Source organism: Vulpes vulpes, chromosome 15, assembly GCF_048418805.1.
Source record: "Vulpes vulpes isolate BD-2025 chromosome 15, VulVul3, whole genome shotgun sequence".
In the NCBI taxonomy this organism is placed as follows: Eukaryota; Metazoa; Chordata; class Mammalia; order Carnivora; family Canidae; genus Vulpes; species Vulpes vulpes.
In genome coordinates, this window is record NC_132794.1 from 93631911 (window position 1) to 93647257 (window position 15347).

Consider the following 15347-nt stretch of genomic DNA (forward strand, 5'->3'; position numbering starts at 1 on the left):
TCCTAATGGTCTTGTAGGCCATGATCGGTTGAGACTGCAGTCTCAGCCTCCCTATACGTACAGAGGGTGACAATGTTGTGGTGGGGTAGCAGCAGGGCTAAAGAGGCAAGATCAGCCAGGTATATTTGTGGGTAAGACAACACAGCCACTGGCCGGAGAGGACAGCCACAATGGAAACAGGCTAGGACCAAGATTTTAGCTAGATGCTGAAGGGCTTGAAATTGTTTCTACTTTTATTCCCTGTAAGCATTAGAGTGTTGTTGATAATGGATCAGAGGAATGATTTAACAAATTTTAAAAATTGCAGGCATACTGCCCCATCTAACACACTATGATAGGGAATACAAAAATATGTAACAGGAGTTCTCTGCCTAGTTTATTGAATCTAACCTAAAAATTATATTTTAAGGATATTTACCAAATGATGGTGAAGCAACTAGAGTAAGAAAACATTGCTGGGCTTATTATCATGGGCCTCACCTGTATCACTTCTCCTTCTGCCTCCTCAGCAGCCTTGCTCAAACCCCTATGATGTCAGCCTCCCCCTCTCTCTGGTTTCTCTCTGGTACATAAACATGCTCTTCCCCTCCCTTGAAGTGTCACCCATCTTGAAGGAAACAGCCTCTCTGAGGACCCTAGCCCCTCAAGCTACTGCTCTGTAGCTCTCTTGCTCTCCTTTCAAAGCTAAATCTCTTGGGAGTAATATGTGTCCCCTATTCCCCTTGTCTCTCATTCAACCTACCACAATCTGGCTCACCTTACTTTCAACTAACTCCACCCCAGTCCACCACTCTAGTGAAACTTCTCTCCTAAGGTTAGCAATTACATTCAAATTTTCAAGTACAGTGGATACTTATTAGTCTTCATTTTTTCTAAGTTTCTAGAACTTAATATTGATTTCATCATATTTTCTCTCTATTCCACCTTGGCTGCCTGATATCCTTCTTAGGTTTCTCCCCCCTCCCCACTTCCTCCTCCCCCTCCTCTTCCTCCTTCTCCTTTTTAGTAGGGTCCATCCCATTGTGGAGCCCAATATGGGGCTTGAACTCATGACCCTGAGAACAAGACCTGAGCTGATATCAAGAGTCGGGTGTTTAAACTACTGAGCCACTCAAGCACCCCTGGTTTCCCTTCTACTGCCCCGTTACTTCCTTCTCAGTTAATCTTTCCTCTGTTAATCTCTTACATATTGATTTCCAAGGATCAATCGCCTGCCCACTTCCTTCGCACCCTATGTACTTGCTCTGAATCACCTCCTCTAAACCTGTGGCTTCAACCAAACCAATATTTTCATGACTCTCACCTCTTAACATCCACCCTAGAAGTTTCCAGAGCTCCACATCTGAATTTCCAACTGGACTCCCCTGAGTACCTCAACTAAACCTCTGTCCCTCTCTTTGTCAAATGGATGTCACCACCAACCACCAGTTCATCTAAGCCAGAAAATCAGAAAGTTTCTTGCACACCTCCCTCTCTGGCACCCTTAGATGAAATTAATCACAAAGACCTGTCAACTCTGCTTCCTAAATATGTTTTCTTAGTTTAGTCCCTCCTCCCTGTTCCTGTTGTCACAGTCTTAGTCTAGGCTTTCATCATGGACTACTGCCACCATTTTCCCAACCAGTTCTTCTGCCTGGAGCCTGGACTCCCTCCAATTCATTGCCTGTGCTGCTGCCAGGATGATCCTTCTGAAATGCAAATTGCAGAATGCTGCTCCCTTCTCTAAGTAAAATCCTCAATGACTTTATGTGGTCTGCAAAATAAAGTTGAAATTTCTTAGCATTTCTTACCAGATTCCTCATAGCTTGGCTCTCTGGGCTCATCTTCCACCAACCTTTCACAGCTAGCCTAGTTTCCAGGTTACTCTCTCCTCAATGCTGTTCTGAGGAGCACTTCCTCAAGATGTTAGTAAAAGTCTAGTCAAATCTGTTTGAGAAAGGATGAAAACAAATTTCAACACAGTAAGGGGCATTAAAAATGTCCAAGAAAGGAACAGAGTGAGTTAAGTTTGAGCATTAAACTCTATTAACATCTCAAGGAATTCAGTTTCAGAAATGCTACTGAAGGCATTTGGAACAACTTAGAGTTCCTAGAATATGCCATGTTTTCTTTTGCTTCTCCCTCTCTGCCTGGAATACCACTCAGTTATGATTAATTTTTAAAACACACTGCATATGCTAAAGAGTGCTCTATACTGGGCATACCAAAGGCAAAGGGGCTCTGAGTTAGCCAAACAAGTAAATGTGTGATTACAACATTTTGAGATAAATGCTGTGCAACTTGGCAGGATAAGTGGAGGACCAGAGCTGGGGGGATGGGGAGACACCAACCTTGCTCCCTCCTCTTTCATCTGGGTTATCTCTGAGATAGGCATCTGTTTTCCCTTACTGTATTTTGAGACCTACTTGTTAACTGCATATATATTTATAATTGTTATATCTTCTTCAGTTATTAACTTATAGCATTATGAAATGTCCCTGTTGTCTCTGGTAATATGTGTTTTTAAATCTACTTTCTCTGATATTAATAAAACCATTCCAATTCTCTAATGATTATAGTTTAAGTGGTATATTTTTTCCATCCTCTCACTTTCAATCTATTTGTGTCTTTGAATCTAAGGTCTCAAAGACAGCATATGGTTGGACTCTGGCTTTTTATCCAGTCTGACAATCTCTGCATTTTGATTAGGGTGTTTAGACTTTTCACATTTAATGCAATGGCTGGTTTGATTGGACTTATAATTGCCATTTTTCTCTATTCGTCTTCTATATGTCAACTCTCATATTCATTTTTTCTACTCCCACTTGACGGGCTTCTTTTATGTCAAGTATTTGAGTGTATCACTTAAATTATTTTGTTATTTTTGAAAAAATCAATTACCTTTTTAGGAATTGTAATTGAAGGATTACAATATGCATTTTAATTTATCACAATCTAGTTCAGATTAATACTAATTTAATCCTAGAAAAATGTAGAAACTTTGCTTTAATATGCTTCTATTCTCTCTCCTCTTTTGTGCTATTATTGTCATTTTCATTACGTTTGCATATGCTATAAGTCCAATAATACAATGTTATAATTATTGTTTTATATAACTGTATGCCTTTTAAAGAAGTTAAGACATGAGAAAAAGATAACTATAGCCTTTTATATTAGCCCATATAATTATCATCTCTAGTGTTCTTCATGTCTCCCTGTATGTAAGGGCAGTCCAAATTGAATGAGCCCCTTTTACTATGGCAAAGGTACTGCTGTACTCATGGCCTATTCTGCCCTACTAGAACATCTACATTGGTCAATCTGGGCCAGGGACAGGTTGGGGAATGGAAGCATCCCCAGGCCAGAATGCCACAGACTCCTACCATTCTTACCTGAAGTCCAAATGTGAGTGCTTTTCAGATTGTTGGGTGCTTTTGATCTATTCTCAGAATACTGAAATCATTGTTGAGTCAATTTTGTCCAGTTTTGTGGCTTCATTTTCTAGAGATTATTTGCTGATCTTTTCAACCAGCTATAGCTGGAAGTCCCTGATGGTAGGCCTCTAGTTAATAAAAGGGTCATTGGGTCAGGCAAAATGAAGTGGCTCAAGAAATAAAGGGTGAGGGACTGAACCATAGAATAAGGTCAGAAACTACCTAGAGTGAGAAAGTAGTTACTCACAGCCCATCCTGCTTCATGGACTTTGAAGAAGATTCTTTTTTAAAGATTTATTTATTTATTTATTTATTTATTTATTTATTTATTTATTTATTTATTTATGATAGAGAGAGAAAGAGGCAGAGACACAGGAGGAGGGAGAAGCAGGCTCCATGCCAGGAGCCTGACATAGGACTCGATCCCGGGACTCCAGGATCGCGCCCTGGACCAAAGGCAGGCGCTAAACCACTGAGCCACCCAGGGATCCCCTGAAGAAGATTTTTAAGTCAGCATGAGGCAGGTGTGAACTAGTGTACAACACACCAGAACACTTTCTAGAATGAGGAGAACCAGAAATGACATCAAGAAATAGCTGAGGGTGAGACACCGTCTAGGTCCTTACATTTACTTTTTTTTTTTTTTTTAAGATTATTTCGTTATTCATGAGAGAGAAGGAGAGAGAGAGAGAGAGAGAGAGGCAGAGACACAGGCAGAGGGAGAAGCAGGCTCCATGCAGGGAGCCTGACGTGGGTGGCTGATCCCAGGTCTCCAGGATTAGGCCCTAGGCTGAAGGCAGCACTAAACCTCTGAGCCACCCAGACTGCCCCAGTCCTTACATTTAAAACAAGAAACTCCTTCCTCCTGCCCAAATGATCTGATACACCAAAAGGAATCCTGAGATTAGAATGATGACCTTTGGAAAGACGAAAAGAGGAGAAGATAATGGGCTGGGGCTCATTGTCAGAGCAGAGAATGACTTTCTTATAAGGAAAACTTGTGTCCCAAGAGCCGGGATTGAGTGCAAGAATTTTGTCTTTTGTCTTTTAAAAGTCTGTATCTTAAAGAAAGTAGAATGATGATTGCCAGAGATGGGAAAGAGGGGGAATGGGGAGTTGTTATTTAATGCCGCAGAGTTTCAGTTTTGCATGAGAAGAGTTCTGGAGAAAGATGGTGGTGACAGTTGCACAAAAAAATGAATGAATGTACTTAATACCCCTGAATGTACACTTAAAAATGATTAAGATGGTAAATTTTATGTTATGTACATTTTACCACAATTTTAGAAATTGAAAAATATGTTTGTATCTCAGGGCAATCCTGGGCATGATCTGTGATTAATGGTATATAAATTTAGGTGACAATCACCTGTGCACTACATTATGCCTGTTTAAGCCACAGACCCATATAGCATTTTGCTAAGGGTGGAGGTTCCCTTCCTTACTGGATGGCTTATGAGATAGGTAGACTATTTTCAACTGGACTCATGCCCATAATAAGGTGAGTGCAAACAATCAAACCTTGGTTCTTCACTGCAAGACTTGGGTGCATGCCCACTCTTCTTGAGAAAGTCCCAGAGTGTTGCTCTGACAGATGACAGATGTCCTTACAGGGCAGAGCTGGCAACACAACTACTTCCCTAAAGGCCACCAGCTACCAGCAAGCACACCAGCTGGGAAATAAACTGCATCTTATTCCTATATTTCTCTTCTTCTTATAAAGATGCTGCAAAGATTGTAAGGTACTTGGAGCTGACTGAGAACTAAATTTTGGAGAAATGGGATTAATAGTCACAATAATAGGCCAGGATAAGGAGGTTAATAAAAATAACAAAAAGAAATGAGGACTTTTCTTTTTACTCAAGATCTTTATAAAAGCTTATAACCCTGATCAAATAAATTGTATACAGGCACACATATAATTTTAAAACTAATTAAAAATAATGATGCTTTTTCTAATGATGTGTTTTGTAATGTTAGGTACACATTATCTCTTTAACAACAAAAGTCATTTTAAAATTAGCATCTCTTGTATTTCACAAATGTAGTGTTGAGTGAAAGAAGCCAGATACAAAAGACAGTATGCACTGTATGATTACATTTATATAAAGTACAAAACTAGGTAAAACCATTCTATGGTGTTAGAAGTATGGATAGTGGGGCACCTGGGTGGCTCAGTCAGTTGAGCGTCTATCTTTGGTTCAGGTCATGATCCATCAGGGTCCTGGGATTGAGTCCCACATCAGGCTCTCTACTCAGCAGGAATCTGCTTCCTCTATCCCTCCCTCCTGCTCTGCTCTCTCTGTCTCATACTCAATTTCTCTCTCAAATTAATTAAAATAATAAAAAGGAAATATGGATAGTGGCCACCCTTTGGGTGGAGGTGGTGACTTTCCATACAGAAGCATGAAGGGTAATAAAATACCTATTATTTAATGTTTCCTGATCTGTATCTATATTATATTTCAATACAATATTTTTTCAAGTTTTCATCCCTAGTACTTGAATTAGTTGCATTTACAGTTGAGAGGAATTAAAAAGTAGAAACTTACTAAATGTATAAGACTCCAGATTTTGTGCCATTATCATGTGCATAAGAAAAGTAGACCATTTTAAATGTTAATGTAATTCAAGATGAGCTAATAGCATCATCTTGAATTTTTCCTAATTGTTGGACATGTGCCTATAGGCTCCAGTAGCCATGACATTTCATAAGCATTAGCATAAAGCTGGCCATCTGAATAGAATTTTGTTTCTCTTATCAATTTATAATTCTCCCCAGGGCTACTTTCAATCAAGGAAAAATTGAACTCCCAATGATGTCAAAGACAGCATATCGCAGAGGTTAATTAACAAATCACCCAGAGAAGATTGAACAGCCATTGTGCTGACACGTTCAAGGGCTAATCGGTTCTGATGATGTAATTTGCAGTAGTGCTTGATGTATATTAGCCCGATGGGTGACAGCTGCTATGGGACCTGATGATTAAAGTGTGAAGCATTGGGGGAGGGGGTGTAGTGAGTACTTTCAAATGGAGAGAGACTTTTGTGGAGCCAAGTGAATGCAATCTGGTCATGCTGGTTACCTTACCTGGAAAGCCTGCTTATCTCATCTTTATTTAAACAGATTTTAGCAGGCCTAACACGACCTCAGCCCTGGGCTCGCTTCATCCAAGACCACTCCAGTCAACATTGACACTCGCTCCTCTGGGCTCTGGTATTCCTTCCATCAGCATTACACACTTTAAGTCATTTCTTTACTAGTTATTTTGGGAATGTTCATTACTTTCCCCCCACTTGACATTAAGCTACTTAAGGACACATTTTTTTTTTTTTTTCTGTATCCTCCACTGCATGGAACATAATGTTAGGCACAAAAATTAAATGAAAAATAATTGGGGCAAAATGTTGATAATTGTCCAAGCAGAGTGATGATTAGATGTGGTTTTGTTCTATTCATTTCATTTCTGTGTGTTTGAGAATTCCCTTGATAGCAGTGTTGGCAGATTTAGCAAATAAAAATGCAGGATGCCCAGCTAAATTTGCATTTCAGATGAACACTAAATTTCTTATTATTCATAATTTATATCCTATCATAATATCACCTATAATATTCCATACCATCTAATTTAATCATATAATATATAACAATGTTATTCATATATACTATTTATTATAACATTATATTGACATGGTATATTTACATTATTTTGTATGTTCCCATGACACATATTTACACTAAAAAATTATTGCATATCTGAAATGCAAATTTAACTGGGCATCTTGTATTGTACCTGGCAACCTGACTTTCTAGAACCTTAAAGCATAAATGGTGATTAATCAATGGGCTGAAAGATAATGAGTAGTAGAAACAGTACAGTCTGTTAAAGTGTGATCTAGAGTCACTTGAACTGGAATCTTTTATGAAGCCCATTAAAAAAGCAGCTCCCTGTGGCCCCCTACCCTCACCCTAGAAATGCCAAATCAACATTTCTGCTGGTAGGATTCTGCATTTTCAGTGAGAACCTCAGGTGACTCTGGTGCTATTGCTAGCTGATATGATATCAAGATGTCTATGATGTTTATAGGTTTTCTGATATGATCTTTTATTTCCAGAATGGCCTTATTTGAGCAACTTCTCTGTTTTTCTATCAGGGACCTAACATAAAAGATGTTAATATTCCTGTTCCATGACTCATCCACTGAAGATTATAAGTCAAATACTATCACAAATATTCTAGGGGCACCTGGTTGGCTCAGTGGTTGAGCATCTGCCTTTGGCTGGGGTCGTGATGAGACCCGCATCTGACTCCCTGCAGGGAGCCTACTTCTCCCTCTGCCTTTGTCTCTGCCTCTCTCTCTGTGTCTCTCATGAATGAATGAATAAACACACACACACACACACACACACACACACACACACAAATATACTAGCAGCATTGTGTAGTTAAGCTAACCCTTGAATATTCATCCAATGGCCCAGGATCTTACCTACTGATGTCTATTCTATAGATACACATTTATTATAGAGAAAATTGTAGGTGGCAATTTGCTCCTATTAGTATTTTAAGGCCGGGGATGCTAGGGTAACCAAACTTCCTAGCTTGCTTAGGACTGGTACAGTTTTAGCATTGATATTCCTATGTTCTAGGCTATCTCTTACTCCTGACTGACCCTGGTCATCCTATCTGTAGTTGACATCATAGAGTATCCCTCAGATCTTCACTTCAGAACCAAGACACTCATTTCACCAGCTGTTGATAGTGTCGGCTCACCCTTGAGACCCTACTCAGGAAGCTGCCTCACTCAAAATATGCCCTGTCCTCAGGAGCAGTAACTCACTGATAAAGCCTCAGTCCTCCATTCAGAACACCTCTGATTGGCCATCCCTGTGGGGTCAGCTGAGGCCTCTGCTCCAACTGCCCTGCAACTCAACTTCTCCTACCCAGCCCTGCTTCCCTCCCAGAAGCAGCTCCTGAAAGCACTCCCCAGTACACCCTTACAGGCAAATCTCAGAGTCTGAGAGGGGGGAAGAACGTGCCCTCCAATAGATGATACAGAAATGGGGTGGTCCTAGGAAGCAGATTCTAAAATAAGATTTTGGAGTTGGATCATTTACAGACTGGAGAGTAATAAGAAGCCCTCACCAGCAGTAGTGGAGTCCCTGATAAGGTAAAAGTTTTAGTAGTGCTGAGCTGGGCTAGAATGCAAGCAGAAGGGAATGTCCTGGAGGGTGTTGCATCTGAGGCTTCTGAAGGTTTAGGGAAGGTAGTGATTTAAGAACAGTGGAATGGAATGGCTATTACTGGCCAGTATCAATGCATTGAAGAGAGACAAGAAAGGCTGGGAGTGATTAATCATCAATTTAAAAGGCCAGACCTCCTTAGGCTGAGGCCCAGAACATAATGTATAAGGTAGCTGAGCTCAGTCCTAGCAAGTCAGCTATGCCAAAGTCATGGCCTTAATTGAGAAGGAATGAGATCCTGAGATGTGGGATAAGAACATATGGGTTGATGTTATTACAAATCTGGACTCCCCAGATTTCCTCCTAATCTGGGCTGTGGAAAGCACCCACTCTCCAGGTTAAAGGTTAGCACTCCTCACTTTTGAAGTTGGTGCAGAGGTTTTTGCTTTATGGGAAAACATCTTTTTCCCTCAGAGGATCTTAAGCCACTGCATAACCCACATTCCCACACCCCAACTGATAACAAGCATTCAGTCACAACATTGACAATGGGCCTGCTAGGGGAGAAATGAGATAATGTCTCAGCAAAAGTGGAAGAGTGTGTGTAGATCCTGAGCGAGCATGGTTAAGGAGGAGGCAAAGGATATAAAGCTGAATAAGGAAGATTTCACTGGTAAGAAAGCATTCTCCTATGATATAGGAGTTCACCCTGATAAGGACCCCAGGATATGGTGCCATCATACTGCTGGGATGACTCTTGCAAGCTTGAAGAATGCATCATCTCAAACTGGTCTGCTGTATCAATGATCCCATACTAATTACACTGGGGGAGCCAGAAGTGCCAGTAAGTTGAGGCCTTCGTAAGATACTTGGCTTCAGATAGTGAAGATCCAGGGCTCTGCTACATCAGTGATACCCTACATCAGGGTATAGAGACTGGGCTATACCAAGATGTTCCCCCCAAAGGAAATGACACATTGTTGCATTTCATTCCTTCTATTATTAAGAAAGAAGCACAGAGCCTAGTAGATGGTCAGGGTTCTGGGGGCAGCATTTTCCACACTCACTGAGGGTGACTGAGAAGATTTCTAGCCTTGAACCAAATCCAGGATGATGCCCTGCCACTTGGGCCTTTCCAACCACCAACCATCAGGTCTGTGCATCTGAAGTTGTTTGCATTGCTGCGTAACCCCCTACCATCTCCCCTCCATCACTCTTTGGAAGCCTTAAGTGAAGATGTGGCAGGGTTTCATGTCCAGTTTCCCATGTGACAAAATAGAGGTTCTAATTTTGGAAGTGTAAAACCCCAAGAAACGGAGAACCAAAATGCCCTGAAAATTTTCAGAAAACCAGGAAAATGGAGCCAAAGGTGAAACGGGCAGGGAGGCCCCAGCTGACAACTGGTTGTACACCTTTTTTTCTTTTCTTTTTTTAAGATTTTATTTATTTATTCATTCATAAAGACAGAGAGACACAGGCAGAGGGAGAAGCAGGCTCCATCCATGTAGGGAGCCCAACATGGGACTCGATCCCAGGTCTCCAGGATCACACCCCGGGCTACAGGCGATGCTAAACCGCTGTGCCGCCGGGGCTGCCCTGGGTTGCACATCTAATTCATCATTATGTAAGTTGAGAAAGTGGAAAGGGGTTGTTGAAAATGAGGCGAATGAGTCATAAAAGGCACCAAAATATTAGCATTTTTCACTGCTGTCCTCGAACAATTTGCCTAGAAAATATAATGGTGCTGCTGAACCCGTATTTCCTGGCTAGCCCAGAAAGGGGATGAAATTGGGATCTCCATATGAAATTGTGTTTCTCTGGCTCTTCCCCCAGATACCAGGTGGCACCACCATTTCCCTACTCTGGCTCTGGTCCAGCTCCCCAGGATTCCGTCTGTGTCTGAGGCCAAAAGCGCCCAATTTATTCTGCAGGTGCCCTTGCTGCCCCAAGGGCAGGGAAGCCACTGTGGAGGCCGCCCCTGCAGCTGCTGCCTTGTGGGCTCTCAGCAACCCCACAAAGAGCCCAGTCCAGCCCAGCCACTATCATGGACTTGACCTCCCACCATCACAGACTTTCCCCGGCACAGGAGCTGGGCTGGGGGATAGCCTGGGGACCCACACTCACTTGAATTCAGCAGTAACTTATCCAGTGATTTCATACCCAGAGGGGATAATTTTCAAATATCCTTCTGCATGACAAAATTATTTTCAGTAATAATCATGAAACAAAACAAAAAGTGACAATAGCCAGAAGTGAACATTTTCTTCTTTTGAACTCTTATAAATCATGCTAGTAAGGAAATATGAAAGGGGAATAGGACAGATTATAGTACAAAAAGAAAAAAATTCATAATATAGCTTTTAATTACATGAACCTATTTCCCCCTGATATTTTATAATGAATTTCTTCAAACATATAGCAAAGTTAGTGAATACTTATATGCCAATCACCTAGATCTTACCAGTAATATTTTACTAGATTTTCCTTATCACACAATTACTGATTTATCCATTCCTCTATCCAACCAGTCTTATATTTTATAATTAAATACTCTTAATTTGAAAATAGTGTTAGATTTATAGAAAAGTTGCAAAGATAGGACCTAGTGTTCCAATATACACTGCATCCAGTTTCCTCTATTATTAACACCTTGGGTTAGTAGTTAAATATAAATTTAAAATCCTTAAAGAGTATAAAATAACGACAGAGACTAATTGGGGGGTGAGGCCCTCATATCTCTCTAGATTTAGCATCATCCTTGCTACAGCAGGGAAAAGAAGACACACGTGACACTGAGCATTACAGTGTGAAAGGTGGCCAAATCCTGATGACTTCCCTGCCAGATGAGGCAAATATCTGTCTAAGGACCTAAGCGAGGGAAGGTAGTGATACCTAAGCGAGGAATACAATGCATGATATATAGGGGCTTTTTTGTAAAACTAGGCGAGAAAGCATTCTAACGGTTTTAGGGAAATGTTTACATATTGGGCCTGGGAGTCATCTTGAACTTCTGATTCCTTCCATCTACTTATCTATGATCACAAAATATTATCAAGTTAGCCACCAGAAGATATCACAAATATCTAGACTTCTCTCTCCTATGGCCTTCACCCAAGCCTTCACCACTCACTACTCAAGACCAACATTCTCTAAACCCTCCAGTCTAAATTAGAATCCCTAGTGGTCTCTATTCTCTTTCACAGCACTCCTTATTTTTCTTCATAACTCTTGTCTATACATGAGAATAGTTTTGGGTGAGCTTTTTTTTCTCAATTATTGTAGAGCTGACATACTTTATGTGTATAGCATAGTCATTCCACAATTCTTTTTTTTTAATTTTTATTTATTTATGATAGTCACAGAGAGAGAGAGAGAGAGAGAGAGAGAGAGAGAGGCAGAGACATAGGCAGAGGGAGAAGCAGGCTCCATGCACCGAGAGCCCGACGTGGGATTCGATCCCGGGTCTCCAGGATCGCGCCCTGGGCCAAAGGCAGGCGCCAAACCGCTGTGCCACCCAGGGATCCCTCATTCCACAATTCTATACATTACCCGGAGCTCACCATGGACATGTCACTATACATCGCTATATTATCACAATGCTATTGATTATATTCCATATGCTGTACTAGTATGCTTATTTAATTAATCATCTTATTTAATTAACATCTCCAGCTGGACTATAAGCTCCATGAGATCAAATACTGTATCTGTTTTGCTCATCATGGTTTCGCCGGGTCAAACATTTGTGTTGAATGTGTGAATGAACTAGATTATGGAACTCATTGGGAAAACATAGCTGTATACCTAATGGGAATAAACTACATTGAAGAGAGTATAAAGAGATAAGTGCATACTTGGTTATGGAAGGTGATCTAGAAAACATGCTGGTTCTTTTGTTTTTTTTTAAGTTTTTTTTATTTAAGTAATCTCTATACCCAATGTGGGCTTGAACTCACAACCCCGAGATCAAGAGTCACATGCTCCTCTGACTGAGCCAGCCAAGCACCCTGTACTCTGACTTCCACAAGTGAGCTAGGCACTGAGAGTTGTCAGTCCAGATGCTCCAAGGAGGCACAGGACTTCAACATGAATAAATTGAACAATCCTCATTTCCACTGGGAACTCATTTCTATTCTGCTTTTGTGTGCAAGACTGAAGAACTTATTTGAAGACCAAGGTCAAAGAAGACTACATATATTGTTCTAGCAGCTTTTCCCTAACAAGTCTCTGCAGGCTGAGTATGAATTGGGTAGAGTCTGTGGTAAAGTTTTACTTCAGGAATTTCCTGAAATAACTCTTCAGAAAAGTTTAGCTCTCTTAATTGAAGACTACGTTGACCTCAGGCACTGCTAGCACCCATTTTAAAACTTACTGGGAATCAAAACCATCATGAAGTTGCCAGTGATTATGTTACCAGGTTATAATGGTCAGGAGCACTTTTTACATATTTTTCTTCATGTTCTTCTTCTTTTTTTTTTTTAAGATTCATTTATTCATCCATGAGACACACACAGAGAGAGAGAGAGAGACGGAGAAGCAGGCTCCATGCAGCGAGTCCAACCTGGGACTTGATTCCGGATCCCGGGATCACGTCCTGAGCTGAAGGCAGACGCTCAACCAGTGAGCCACCCAGCGGTCCCATTTTTCCTCATGTTCCATTGAAATAATTGTAATGTGGTGCAATAATTTCTTTATTATCTGTCTCTTCCAACTTTCTACTCTGCTTTCCACAAGGGCAAGAATAAAATAGGAGCTCAATATTTCTTAAATGAATCTCAGTGCAGTGTCTGGACTTGAGCCTTGAAAGAACAGTTTCTCAGAGACAGTTCTGGCCAATTACAACTTACTAGCTCTGCAACCCTGGACAGATGGTTTCATCTCTCTTCATTTCCTCCTTTAAAAAAATTTGAAAAATGTAAACATGAAGAATATGAGAATAATACAATTAACATCTGTCTACCATCAAGTTTTATGAAATTTTAATAGTTTGTGAAATGTGATGGAGAGAATGCTCTGTGTTTATCAAATCTATTGCACACAAAGGACTGCATCTCCCAGCCTCCCTTGTAGTCAGATTGGTTCCACGAGACTACATCTGCCAATGGGCAGATGTGGTGTGTGTTACTTCCAACGTAAGCGTAGAAGAATGACAATTCTTTGTGCTCTCATCCCCAGCTGCAGGGGCCATGAAAACCATGTTTTTAAATGGCAGTATCAGGGACACCTGGGTGGCTCAGTGGTTGGGCATCTGCTTTCTGCTCAGGGAATAATCCTGGTATTCGGGATCGAGGCCCCCATTGGGCTCCCTGTGGGGAGCCTGCTTCTCCCTCTACCTGTGTCTCTGCCTCTCTCTCTGTGTGTGTCTCTCATGAATAAATAAATAAATCTTTTTTAAAAAATGGCAGTGTCAGAAGATGAGTCTCCACCAACCTATATCCTTCAGTTACACAATGGATAAGTGTTTGAGAATCTCCCTTGCTCTACATCCTAGTTAACACTGAATTTTGTCTGCTTTTAGGCTTTTCTGCCAGCTTGATGACATGGAATCATTGTTTTAATTTGTATTTTGCTGATGGTGAGTGATAGTGAGCATCTTCTCAAATGCTTGTTTCACATTGGGTTCCTCTTTTGTGAGTGCCTGTTCTTATCCTTTGCCAACCGTGGTAATAGGGCTCATTATCCTAGTGTTTTGTAGGAACATTTTATACATTTTGGAAACTAATAATTTATCAGTTACATTCCCTGTAATACTTTCCCTATACCTGTAGCTTATCTTTTTTCTTTGTTTCAATTACCTTTGTTATAATGAAAATTTAAATTGATCAATTTTGTTCTTCTGTCTTGTGTAAGATTCTTTCTTATCTCAAGGTCATAAGGAAATGTTTCTATATTTTCTTTAGAAAGTTTCAAAGAGTGAGCCCTGGGTGGCTCAGTGGTTTAGCGCCTGCCTTTGGCCCAGGGCACGATCCTGGAGTCCCGGAATCGAGTCCCGCGTCGGGCTCCCGGCATGGAGCCTGCTTCTCCCTCTGCCTATGTCTCTGCCTCTCTCTTTCTCTCTATGTCTATCATAAATAAATCTTTAAAAAAAAAAAAAAAAGAAAGTTTCAAAGATTTGCTTTTTATTTTTTTAAGTCCTTAATCCACCTATAATAACGTGTGTGTGAGATATAATGTAAGAACATTATTTTTTTCCCCATAAAAACAGCTGATTTGGGACACGTGGGTGGCTCAAGCTGTTGAGCGTCTACCTTCGTCTCAGGGCATAATCCTGGGGTCCTGGGGTTGAGGACTGCATTGGCCTCCCCGCAATGAGCCTGCTTCTCCCTCTGCCTATGTCTCTGCTGCTCTCTCTGTGTCTCATGAATGAATAAATAAAATCTTTAAAAAAAAATAGCAGATTCCCCAACACCATTTATTGAGTGGTTCATATTTTCTGTTGCCTTGATGGGGATACAACTCTGCAATGTAACAAGTGTCCATTTATGCAAGGATCTGATCAATGGGCTCTTTGGTCTGTTTCATTGGTTTATTTGTCAGTCTTTGGGTCAAGGCCAGGCTGTCTTTTTATTTTTATTTTTTTAAGATTTTATTTATTTATTCATAGAGACAGAGAGAGAGAGAGAGAGAGGCAGAGACACAGGCAGAGGGAGAAGCAGGCTCCATGCAGGGAGCCTGACGTGGGACTCCATCCAGGGTCTCCCGGATCATGCCCTGGGCTGCGGGCGGCGCTAAACTGCTGCACCACGGGG